The sequence below is a fragment of the Gopherus evgoodei genome, chromosome 2 (genome assembly GCF_007399415.2).
Source record: "Gopherus evgoodei ecotype Sinaloan lineage chromosome 2, rGopEvg1_v1.p, whole genome shotgun sequence".
Taxonomy (NCBI): Eukaryota; Metazoa; Chordata; order Testudines; family Testudinidae; genus Gopherus; species Gopherus evgoodei.
The window spans coordinates 225,018,466-225,031,106 of NC_044323.1; the positions used below are offsets into that span (position 1 = coordinate 225,018,466).

The following is a 12,641-nucleotide window of genomic DNA, read 5'->3' on the forward strand; positions in this document are numbered from 1 at the left end:
TTTTGCTTCAAAGATGATTTATTTAGGTGCTAAAGAAAGTTAAGAGGGGAAAAAACCCTCAAAATTAAATAAACAGGATCTTTGGTCTTAAATTATTCAAGATTATTAAAATTCAGCAGCACTGTCTGTGCCTATACAAAGTTTACAATAATCTACAACTATAAGTGCATGAACTATATGCACATGAAATGAGATTCTGATCTCAGTTACATAGGTATAAATCCAAAGTTGATCAGCTGATGTAAATGCAGTTACTTCTGACCTACATCAGTGTAACCACAATCAAACTTTGGCCCAGAATCAGATCTTGGTCTATTAGGACATAAAGTTTACAATGCATGTTATTTGATACATTTTATGTCATAATACAGGTTGATGTGACAGATCTAACCCTGAGAGAAGATTCTCAGTAATTGACCTTGGAGAGGCTCAGCTAATCAGGAATATGAGGTGTTTTGGAATTATTAGCTTCAAGAATTAAAGTCACAGAAAGACTTAAGTTAGAAGAGTCAAATCAAATATGTAAGGTCATACAGCATCTCAAATCCATAAATAAAACTCCAAGTGATGTAAATTGGAGTTGCACATGGTGATCTAGGACAATGTATAGGTCAAAAACTTGTGGTATCTTATTAGTATTTAAAAACGCTCATATATTACATAAGAATATGAGGACTGGGTGGCCAACTTTAACTGGTGTATAAGAATCAACTTTTGTTTATCTACCACTCTAGATATAGAAAAACACCTGAAAACTTAGGGAAAAAGAATGGAACCATGGAAAGTTTATAAAATTTTAAAATGGTATAGCTTAGACTATTTTATTAATCTATTATTACCTTCATAGTAATATCGCTACACTGTATGCATTGCTTTTGTGAACTCACTAGGCCACACACTTGTATTTTGTAAGGATAATTTCCATAAAGGCCTGCTCAGAAATCTGTGGAGGCAACAGTACTCAATACCTTTTACCCTTGTTGACACAGGTATAAAAATAGCCTGATGATCGCATGATAGGGCTATGTTCTCTTTTAAAGCTGATAGTGCTGCACCTGAACTTGAAGAACTCAAACATCATCAGGCACAATGAGTTATACGCTTAATATCAATTAGCAAAGTTCAAAGTAGAACTGCATTAGAACCCTTTCGCTTACCAATTCTCTGCTGACATAACAATTACTAGCTAGCTACATGTTATAACACTTAGCTTAGAAAGCAAGCTTCTTGTCTGACTACTGCATTTTCCATGTTTTCTGGGATAACATATGGAAAACATGTTGCTGAGATACAAACACCTACTAGCATATGGTTTAAAAAAATTAAACAGAATTATACTGACTTAAGCTTGTTCACACCCCTCCTTACTCATCTCCCCAAATTTTCTAAGAAGACACATAAAGATGTGAAAGCTATATTTGAATAGTTGACATCAACTACAACTTAACATGCAATGATTCTTAACATACTATAAATATTGTATAATTGTATGTGGTCTTTGTATATGCAGATTACATATATGTATAAATGGTAATGTCATATTTTTGTCTTAGTTTATGTTAGCTATGATAATATTGCTATTCTCCCAGAGAATATCTCTGGGTAAGTGTTATGTCTTAGTGAGCTGACGTCTGTGGAGTAGAAAGAGTTTTAACTAAATGAACAGATTACTCCGACATGTCTTTATAGCATCCATTGACAACTGTTTCCCCAAATTTAATAACTCTCAGAATTAAAAATAAAATCCACTGTAGTACTGGATGACTCCTAATTACATTATGTTAACTGCTTGTAAAGGGGGAAATGTTAGTAAAAGGCATTTTTCTACATATTAGAGTATTTCAGAATAAAAGGTTACTTAATTCACACAAGCATCTTGTAATAATATTATGCTATCTTGCCCTTATATATGCCCAGAACATACAAAGTCTAAAGTAGACAGAAATCATTTTAACAATGCACACAAGATTTTCTGGCAACTTCCTGTTGCCATTTTCCAGGAATATAAAGAGTCGTGGACTATTAAGCCTAAACATTGATAGTGCAAATTTCATCAAGGGATATACATACTAGCAAATGTTACTATACAGGTTATCATCTAGATTTTCTGCTGTATGTACCAACAAAATGAGTATTTAGCAACAGATCTTTAACTCTTTCTTTAATTTCAGCTTAAGTAAAAAACAAGTACGAGACAAACAGCAGCATTTAAATTCTGAGGACTCTCTCTGAAAAAATTAAATATTTAACAGCTTTCTGCCAGTATACATGGTTCTACCATTTATTGAGGACTGTAAATCTTTTGCCAGTAGATTGGAATATGTATGCATTCATACCTACGCATTTCTATTACACAGATTTTTACAGAGAGGGAAAAAGAAAGTTTGTGTCTGTAAAGTTGATCAGATCTGAATGTCCATTTGGGGTAGTGCTTATAGTGTGGCAATTCTGTCACAGAATCATTTCTCCCATCACATCCTAACCCACAACATCAAGTTCACTGAACATTCTGTTCCATGTTACTTTTGGAATTCAAAAACTTTTGTAAGATGACAAAGACAGAGCGACTAAAACCATCACTGATTTCAGAGACATTTTTCTCCACTTCCTGAAGTGATACAAAAAGAAAAAAAAATCCCTTCACTGTGACCTACTTGTTTAGAAACGGACTTTCAACCCCATGGTTAGGCAAAGATTTGCTCTACTTTCTCCCTAGGGCATAATTGTCAGACTGACTTACCGTGTGCCTTTTAGCCTTTGTTCTGCCTCTCACGCTGACATCAGGGAAGCAGTGATGTAGAATAAAGCAGGGGTGGGCTAGGTTAGTCCACTGTTTGTGTCGTTGTGTGGTGTGCAGGGACACTCTGTGATACTCTAGTGAGCTGCTAAGCTTTTTTTGTAGGCTTTGTGTCATTTACTTAACGACCAATCTCATTAGCTGCCAGGGTACAATGGGCTGATGCATTTTCTATGTACATACTCTGCACAGTGACCCTCAAGGTTGCCGAAGGTCTATTTAATCAGTCAAATGCTGAATATATTTGCAGTAAATCACTAAAAAATAAATGGGACCATAGAGATATCTCACGCGGGTTTATTATTTCCTGGGAGTTAGTTGCAGGTAGTAAAGTGGCAGCAGATTTAAGCAAAAACCAGGGGAAAGAAAGGAAGGGGACACTCACTAAGGTTCACACTGGTGACCTTTAATTTAGAAAACTTTGGGAGTACTGTACTGCTGTCTATGCTTGTTAATTTCTCCATGCAGTTCATGCTTCAGTGTAATCATGTTATCACAGTTAAAGCCCTCTAAATAGCAGCAGCAGCCACAAAATATACATCCTGTAGCCGGTGTGGGGGGGTTATTTATTTATTTATTGCAGGCAACCTCAGAGCTGGCATCCTTGCATGTCTGCCCTCTCTTCAGTTACAAGGTAAAACCCCTTTTAACTCCTATGAAAAATGAAATGCTGAAAAGCCCTCTGAATGACGACAGCTGTCCATAAGTATCAGGGAGAGTTCTATTGTCCAACTAGTCCCTGGATAAAATGAATACTTTACAGCAGAGGCTGTTCAGCTTGGCTAAAGAGTATGGGAAGAAGGGGAGGAGGTCACTGGAGATTTTGCACACTAATTTAATCTGGGAAAAGGACAGGCACTGCATCTCACTTGAACAGACTGGCGGCAATCTGGGCTCCCACAGAACTATCTCCTTTTGCCTGTGCTCTATTTATTCCTTATCTCTGTTTACCAACCGCTAGGTCCCTTTCATTCACACCACGAGGCCGTTCTCCTACTATCAGTCAGCAGCTGACACTGTGGAAGAGCCTCAAAGGCACAAAAAAAAAGGGGGGGGGGAAATCAAAACTAAACCAAAGCTGTATAAACAATGCAACAGTAGAAGTAAATGCATAAATCCTAATTCTCACCACAACCCACAGGGTGTGAACAGAACCTTTATAGTAAATCCAACAAACCCACCACAGTGAGCTATGGGCTACAGAGGAAATAGGAAAAGCCGAACATCATTCATGAAATCATCATCCCAAGCAAACAGGCACTGGAATATATTTTAACTGGGTTTCACATGTAAAGTTTATCCCAGTTATGCATCAAGCAGCAAGTAATGAGAACACTTACTGTGTGCCTGGTGAAAGGTGAGGAGGCACCTTGTCGAAAACCAGTTCTTATACTTGAGAGTATAAGAGGTTAGATAACTTTGCAATCCCAGCTTGGATTTAAATTAGAAAAGATCAAGCTTGTTTACAAATTAATTGTATCCTGGAGATTATAATGGTTCAGACTATTTTATATTTAACATTTGGACTTAAATTTGAAAATGTTTTTTCAGCATTAATTTAATTCTGCCTTTTGGGCCCTGGACACCTCTCCTTCTCGTGCCACAGTTATTAACAGAAAGGATTCTTCCCCCATCATTACTTCTGTTTAACTTTTAAATATTTATTGGGTAAAGATAGTGAGGGGGAAAGGAGATAGAGGAAGGGAAACAAAGACCACAGTTTTAACTGAAAAAGAAGAGAAGGGGGAAGAAATGTCCTCTTGTGCTTGCTTTGGGGTGACTTCTGATCTCTGAATTTTGATGCTGTTTATCTAATGATAACATTGAATAATAAAGATAACTTGATTTGTATTATTCCCACTGGGAGAGGAATTACAAATAAACATAAAACATACTGGTATTTTTTCATTGAATTATTTCAGGCTCTTAAACCTATATTAAACCTACTTTATCTTTGAAACCACAGAATACTTTACCAAGAAAGAGAACTATGTTTTAATTCCATACTGGAGCTTTTAATATAAATATTGTTTCATAGAATAAAACCAGCAGAGTGTCAACTGCATGGTCAAGATCATTACAAAAACAGTGTAGAAAATATTGCTCATTATCAAAAGATGATCAACTGAACTAAATTTCAGTTTTGATTTCCACCTATGAGTATTATGAGCAATGAAGTCTTTACTACTTGGATCCTTTTTTCCAAATGAATTAATGAATTAAATTTATCCTTTCACCAGCTGCTAGGCAGCAGATGGAACCATTTCTGAAGCCTTGTTGAATTCAATCCATAAAACTCATTTCCTAGGATTAGCAGTCCAAAGTTTCTTTTAATGTTTATATACCGCTTGGGATTTTGAATTTCATGATGTTAAACTTTCAATTTAACTTTTTTTTTTCATATCAAACAAATATGATCGTTTGGATTTCTACAGCTTTGTAACCACATACTGCAGGTCATATAAGGACAAGAATTAATTTCAAGAGTAATCAAGGGTTGTTTGTTTGTTTGTTTGTTTTTAACATTGCACCCTACCATAGGAACCATTTATATTGTAATCAGAGATTAATTCAGAATTAAAGATTTGTATGATTAAAAAGTTTAAGAACTATTCTAACTTTAGCAAGTTCAGATATTTAAAACCACAATAAATCAATAATTTCTTAAGGTTACTGATCTGTAAAAGTGTTTGTACTGCCTTCCATTTATTAGACAATATGACCGAAGTCCCTAAAATAAGTTTTTGATATATACTTTTATATATTAATTTTAACTTTTTCATCAAAAGAGTTGTTTGTTTTTGAAATAACTGTAGCAAATAGTTGTGGCATCTCAGAACTCTACAGTAAGTGCTGCATTTTGGTAAAAGTAACTTTAAATATCAGTAATAGATTAAGGTACCATGGACAGCTCCATATGATGTTGCTTTTCTTTCTTTTTATTTTTCTTATATTTGTTACAGATCTCTGCACCAATAATTCAAAGACCAGGGGATTCAAAATGCTATTACATAGTGGAAGGCCTCTATTTGTAGACTTTTAAAAACCTAAATTAGAATTTTGCAAAAGATTTCATTTATTAAGAAATGCTAGAGAAGATAAAAAAAAATCTGCTTTCAAAGATGCATTATAGCAAAGTTTCAAAGATTAAAAACTCATGATCTCAGAGTCCCCCTGTCTATTCAACAAAGTAAATAAAACTAAAACAAAAAGTGATTCGCTGTTGTGTACAACAGTGATTTCCGCTAATTTGGCACAAGAAATCTATATTAATCTAATAATGCAGTAAGCCAAGAAGGCCACATAATAATAATTACCATTGAGTAATTGAATATTTAGAAGGAGGAGGGAAAAAAGGAAGACTGGTAATCTTAGCCTGCAGGCATGAAAGTACTATAATACATGGACAATATTTACAAGTAAATATAACATGCTGTAAACTAGGAAGTTATGAGGCACAGTCTACATTTAGAAATTCTTCACTCTGAACCTAAATTATTTGTTAGCAGAAAGATATTATGATTGTCAGAATCAAAGGTTTCATCCTAAATGCTGCAATTTTCTCCAATAATTACAAAAAAACCGCAACCCCCCATACAAACAAACAAACAAATGAAGCCAAACCAAAGATTACAGATCTTGACAATTAACATAACTCATTTCCCTAACACCAGTACTAATAAAATATTCAAATGTTCTTTTGCACTTTAAAACATAAATAGCTGCAGAAGTTTACCCCCTCTATAGTTTCAGATTAAAGCCTCAGTTTTGAGCTTTCATTAACCATTAGATGAAAAAGCTGCAGAGGATAGTCTTATTATTTACATATGTAGGAAGACGAACATCTGAACTAAGTGCTTTGTTTAAGACAAAAGAAAGTCAGAGACAGACAGAGCTACTGCTGTTCAAAGTGTTATGAAGACTGTCTCTAGCATCAAATGCTATTTCACACAAATCAGCCTGCAAAATGTTGTCCCAGAAGATCCATTTCATTCTTCAACTTTGCCTGATATTACTGACATTTAACTTTCTAAAGATTTCCCTGACACAGACATTAATAATAAAATATACAATATTAGCTTTTCTCATCAGAAGCATTCAATTTACCATCTGAAGCCTCAAGATTTCAAAGGACCCAAATATCATGCTTTAGGGAGATTCTTTTTCAGTTAGAATAATGGCATTAAATGCAGCCACCAGCTATTTTAATTTTGTAAACATTATGCCCGGTTTGAACCTTTCAAAAATAGCATAAGGAACATCTTTTGCTTTTCATAGGTAACTGTTATGAAATCCTCATCTATTGAATCATGCTAGTTCCTCTTGGATTTTTTTTTTTTTGCAATGGTAGTATTTAAGTTCACTAACTTTTCAAAAGAAAAAAAGTATCCTTGTGATCATTTCATCATATCAAATAAACAGAGCTGCAAATTTACACAATTCTAAAATGTATATGAACAAAAGCTTTACTGAGGCAGTATAAATGCAATTACACCATGACATTTTATTCAGAAAGCTTTCTCAAAACAGTTACAAGTGGCTATTTTTTAATTGAGGTTCTAAATAGCATTTAAGATAATGATCAAGCATGCATTGTGAAAAAACAACATTAGTGTCATTTGAGTACACACAAAAAAGTTTGCACAGAACATTAAACATGACACAATAAAAAACTTCTTGATATAAATCTCTAGCTTTCAATACTGATATACAGATTTTGGTTTTCTGCTTTTTGCAAAACAACACAAGGCATAAAGAGACAGAAAGTTGCTAATAGTACAACTTGCTTAAACATCAATGTGTTCAGAATAGTATGAAAAAGTTGTTAAACTTACTTTTGTTTTCAAAACTTATATGTTTCTCCTCCCTTGTGTGCTGAACTGTACTCTAAAGCTGTGTCTTTGAAAGGTAGTTCCCATGATATGACATCCAGAGCCTTTGACTGCCTAGAGATAAGCACCTGCGTTTGTGTCCCCTCTTTACGTCACACCTCCCTATTCAAACCTTCTCAATATGATTCACATTTGCACATCAACAGCCTCATGCGCATACACAGATTTTTTTCGGCTCTGGGCCCAAAACTTTCACTTTAATTTTCATCACATGATTGCTGTGGCATATGTCCTTCCAAACCTCCCATATATCAGTCATCATGCAAATGAGATGGAATATCACTCCTCTGCAGCAGATGGCCAGGGATGATAACAATGGCTCAACAGAGGAGATTCAATGTCCCTGACTTTATCGCCACGGCAACAACAACCTAAAATATATGTAATGGAAGTGGTGCTTATTAATTTTGCAGGCTCGAGTGTTCTGATTTTGTGAGTGAATGGGCTGAGTTAAAAAGGGGGCTGTGTCCTCCTGCCTCTAGAAGACTATCTATAAAAGCCAGGGACCTGGAAATTATTTTCAGTGACTAAGAAGGCAACAGCCTAGCAATTATTTGAGTAATTAGGTGTAATTCCTCCCTGTAGGTCTTGTACCCTCCTGTGCTTGCTTCACAGAAGCTCACGAATTAGACAGGCACAGATACTGAAAAGAAAAGTGCCTCAAGATATAGCAGGAGAGCTTGCAGGAACTAAGCTTCAGTGATATGTCACTTGGCCTCCACCAGGCTTGGTAAACACTAGCCCCAAGCCATAAGTAAATAGAAGCCCCACTCCACAAACACAGACCAATTAAAATTACAAAGGCGGCCACACTTCTGGGTAGGGCTGGAGGAAGCTATATTCTGCAATGGTCTCAATGTGAGTTGCACACATAACTGTCTCTTAGCTCAGAGTGGTAAGTACTGTATTTCCATTACTATCTGTCACTATCAAACACCAGCACCAGACTCTCTTTAGGTTGTGAATGTCTCTCTAGGGGTTTACCATTTGGCCTTTTTTTTTTAAAATGTTACAAATTATGTCTTTTATGAGTGCAGTAGTGAAAATTCTAATCATGGAGATGGAATTAGATACCACAATTTGCTATTTACCTTTCATATTTTAACATAAAAGAATGGAAGTTACCATTATACTAAAAACAAACACCGTTCACCCCCTCCCGTGTAAACAGTACAACTGGAGTCTTTTGTTTCACCTTTCTAAGCATGCGTATAAAGACACGATAGCTCAAAATAAAATGTTTAATGCCAAAGAAAACCTACATGGCCTTTTTCTGGGGTTCTTTAAAAACAAAGCATCCTCTGTTGCCTTCTACAGCAGAGGGGGAACACATTAGAGTAAAATAGGATGGAAATGCTCTGGGGAATGATGGCTCCATAGCATGCTCTATCGCTAGTGGGCGACAGGAGATGGATCACTTGAGGATTACCTGTTCTGTTCATTCTTCTGGGGCACCTGGCATTGGCCACTGTTGGAAGACAGGATACTGGGCTAGATGGACCTTTGGTCTGATCCAGTATGTCCATTCTTATGTTCATCCTGGCAGCCTACTGAAGCCCCTCTGTACCAGCACTTTGGGTGATCAGGGCCAACTCAGAACAAGGAGCTGAGGAGCGTCTTCCCCTTTCACACCAGCAGATTTCTGCATGGCAGACATGGTTTTTACATACCTTTGATGAAAGGCTAAATGTCCAGCCACAGGGGAGATAGTCAATGGCAGCACAGCTCCTTACGGCGTCATGCTGCTGGGTGTATGGGGAGGCTGGGGAGTTATACAGTGGGGATGACTCTCCTTACAGATGACATGGAATGCCTAGGGTAGAGCCTGAGTTATTTCCCTGTGGAACCTCTATCTCTTTTGTCAAGGCTCAATGTGAGCTACTACTCTGTACCAGCACTTCTCTGAGAGTCCAGCAGTTTCTATAGAAGTTAAGCTAAGCTAAGCTTTCATTTAAAAATACAAGGACATTTCTATTGTCTATCAATAATTACTATACAATCTATGGTGCAGAGGCTGTCATTTACTGCATATTTATACAGTGGCTAGCACAGGGAAATTCTGACCTGGGTAACACCTAGAGGCTTCCAGGTTTTAAATGTTTCATAAAAACAACAAATGAATTGGTCTTGATGGTTGTGAAAGTCTTAGGAACATGAAATGATTTAATGCTGTCTTACCAGGTCCACAACCAGAAAAAGTATCTTGCTGCTCATAGTGCAGCCATCCCCAGGGTTGCTGAGTAATAACAAAATTATCTAAAATACAGTCCAAGCTACAGGGCTACCTTCTGCACCTCTCCCTCACACTGCTAGTGGAATTAGTAGTTACTCATTTCCCAGGGCAGTGCTGCCAGACACTCTTCTGATGTTGTTATTGTGGGAAGGCTTTTCCAAAGTGCATGTTCCTGTCAAGGTGGCAATATCTAAGTTCCTTCTGATTTCCTGTGAATTCCAAAGCTGAGGGCCTCCAACAGAACAATTTCTGCTCTTTGTCCCTGTGAGAGCCACTCTGGGCTTGTCAGCTTCAGAATACCTGAAGGATGTAGATGGTCACTGTGATAGCCACGGCCCAGAGCTTTGGAAAATTTTGAGGGTTATGATTAGAACCTTAACATAGATCTGGCATTGGCCAGAGAGTCAGCATACTGAGAGTATTATGGGAGTGATGTGTACTTAATTATTTGTATTACTTATTCCTCATGGCTTTTTCATTTTTATTTTCTAGCATTGTGCGTTGCCATAATTAAACTTTGAAGGGGATGAATATATAGATCACTATGACTAGGTTATCTAAGGCTATCAGTAGCTCTCAGGCAGGTGTGAACTGCCCTCATTTATCTCTCTGGAGATACAATTGATAATTTTGGTCTATATCACCACAGCGTTCACTATTTCATTGCTGCTCATTTTATCAGAAATATTCTGACACTGTTATATCACAGGTAAACCTCAGTGGGAGAAACAAGGCAAATGGTTTTCCTTCCTGTTGTTTCTGATCTTTAGGATTACGAGGCCATGCCCCTCCTACATCCTTCAATACTACTACTAATTCCTCCCCATGGAGTGGAAATTGTGTCAGGTTCTCTGTGGTTTAATATCAGTAAAGGAGGCAGAAAGAAGGTACACTCAGACTGAAAAGGAGATGCTAGAAACTGTGTCTGAGCTTCTTAAGATTCACTAAAAAATACATGGAAGAGAAAAGATTCCAAATTTAGAAACTGATCAGAAGTTACTTGAAAAATTGTTCAAAACTCCATTGTTGTTAGCACCATTTAAAATCCAAGGTATGATGCTGAAGTTGCAAAGATATGATGTCTTTACTGAATATAAATCAGAGAGCCACATTTGGTTGCAGACTAACTGAAAGTAATACCGATGAACATTCCTACAGTGAGAATATTACTACTTCAAAGTTAGAAGAATTTGAAATTGAAACACACAAGGATCCAATTTTGCATAAACTAAAATTAATAGCTGTACAAAAGTGAGTTAAAAAGGGGCAGAATTAGGCCCAAACAGGTCATTTAGGAAAGGTAGAGGGAAGTCTCAAAGATGAAAAGACTGCTTTTTCCAAAAGCACTGAAAAAAGAACTGTGCACGATAGCAGTCATCTTCATCTTCAAACATGTATAACTAGTTTGTCTCTGGATTTGGTAAGAAACAAAGGGAGCCTCTACCTACAAGAACGAGGATTATATTGTGGTACTGTACTTCTAGATATTGCAAGACATTTGCTAAAACAGGTTCATATTATGAGGGCCTGGTCCAAAGTCCACTGAAGTCAATGGACATCTTTCCATTGACTTCAAAGGCCACAGTCCTTATAATTTACATGTATGTTGGATAAGATATTCTTATATTTGTATATGCCAAATCTTTCTGTCCATGAAGAAGCAGAGAAATAATTGGAAAAGGAATTTATAGTGCAGTAAGCTATAAGTTGATTTCCAAATGACCTTTAGCCCCTTCAACATCTTTGCCAAAATACCCAGAGAGTAATAGGATGGCCAAGAGAATGATTTAGAAAATGAGAAAAAATCTCTTAAATGAAGCTCAGCATGACAGTAAAGAATCTAGAATCTAGGACTGGCTCCCAGCACAGATATTAATAGACGCATAAACAAGGACTTTACTTCCCAAAAGATCTCAGTTACACAACCCCAAGTAAATATCAGACTTTTAAATACAATTAGAAAAAAGATAAACAAAACAAACAATTAGTTGTGACTAACATACAGAACCACTGATAGGCAAATTGGTCACCAGTCCACCTGAGAACAACCGAAAGGCAGCACTCGTAGCTATCCCCACAGCAGAATCACAACTGTATATTTTGGAAAGAGAGAATTACAGGGCACTGCCTGAGACAGATCACTTATCTAGTGATACAGAAGAAAAAGATGAAAACTTGATTCTTCAAGGAACATATCAGGGAATGAGACATTCTGTATTGGTGCCAGCAAATTCATTGCATACAGTGGCATCGTCAAGACACCAAGTGCAGAATCATTACAGACAATAGTGCTGCCAAAGTTGCCAAATCCATGTAGCACCTGGCTGAAGCCACAACATAATCATCCTGGAGTGTGTTATGTTAGCAGCCAAACCTATACAAGGCAGAAAAGCTCTAAATGATTAATTCAATGACTGTTAAAAAATATTCCAGAATGCAGTAAACCCTTATACTGTTGAGTGTTATTTCAAAAGTGATGCCTTCGAGGAATAAAATGAGGTAATGTAAGGATAGGTGATGCTCCTAATAAAAGAGTGATTATGCAAATGAGATGATGTGCTCTTTGAATGGTGTAGCAGTGCTAATGCCTGCAATAAGTATGCTTACTATGAACTAAATGTTTCCAGGAGCCTGAGCAGATTCAGACTGATCTGAACACTCAAAGTCAATAAAGGGGCTATGTTCTCTCTCCAGCTACCCTGACCATTGCATACTAAAG

General features: G+C 36.7%; 1 protein-coding gene across 1 annotated transcript in view; it reads right to left on the reverse strand.

Annotated features, from left to right (window-relative positions):
* Positions 1 to 7,693, reverse strand: part of ST18 (ST18 C2H2C-type zinc finger transcription factor) — a 116,113-nt gene extending 108,420 nt beyond the window's left edge. The window contains 1 exon segment of the mRNA XM_030553082.1: positions 7,633 to 7,693. The gene's annotated coding sequence lies outside the window, so the exon portion shown is untranslated.
* Positions 7,694 to 12,641: the final 4,948 nt, after the last annotated feature.